Source organism: Elephantulus edwardii, unplaced genomic scaffold, assembly GCF_000299155.1.
Source record: "Elephantulus edwardii isolate Elephantulus edwardi_28Jun2011 unplaced genomic scaffold, EleEdw1.0 scaffold00143, whole genome shotgun sequence".
In the NCBI taxonomy this organism is placed as follows: Eukaryota; Metazoa; Chordata; class Mammalia; order Macroscelidea; family Macroscelididae; genus Elephantulus; species Elephantulus edwardii.
The window spans coordinates 4,826,559-4,826,921 of record NW_006399893.1 but is presented as its reverse complement, the minus strand read 5'-3'; positions in this window follow the sequence as shown (position 1 = coordinate 4,826,921).

Here is a 363-nt window from a genome sequence, read left to right as displayed (position 1 = left end):
CAGTTGCTTAGATCGAATGCGGCCTTCTGAACAAAGATGTGAACTCAGTCCTGTCCTTCCATCCTCACCATCTCTGACACACTTAAATCCATTGCTATAGTAACTGCCCATTCATCTCGCTGGACGTCTCTTTTTGCTGACCCTCTCCTTTTCCAAGCATGATGTTCTTTTCCAAGGAATAGCTTCTCTTAGCATCATGCCCACCGTATAATAGACCAGCTTCACCATCTTTACCTCCAAGGAGCACGTTAGCTGTACTTTTTACATGACATTTCTTTTCTCTCCCTCTTTTTTAATTATTATTAATTTTAATGAAATTTTAGAGACTGGATTTCCATTCGCTCATTGTTGCAGTTTTCTCCC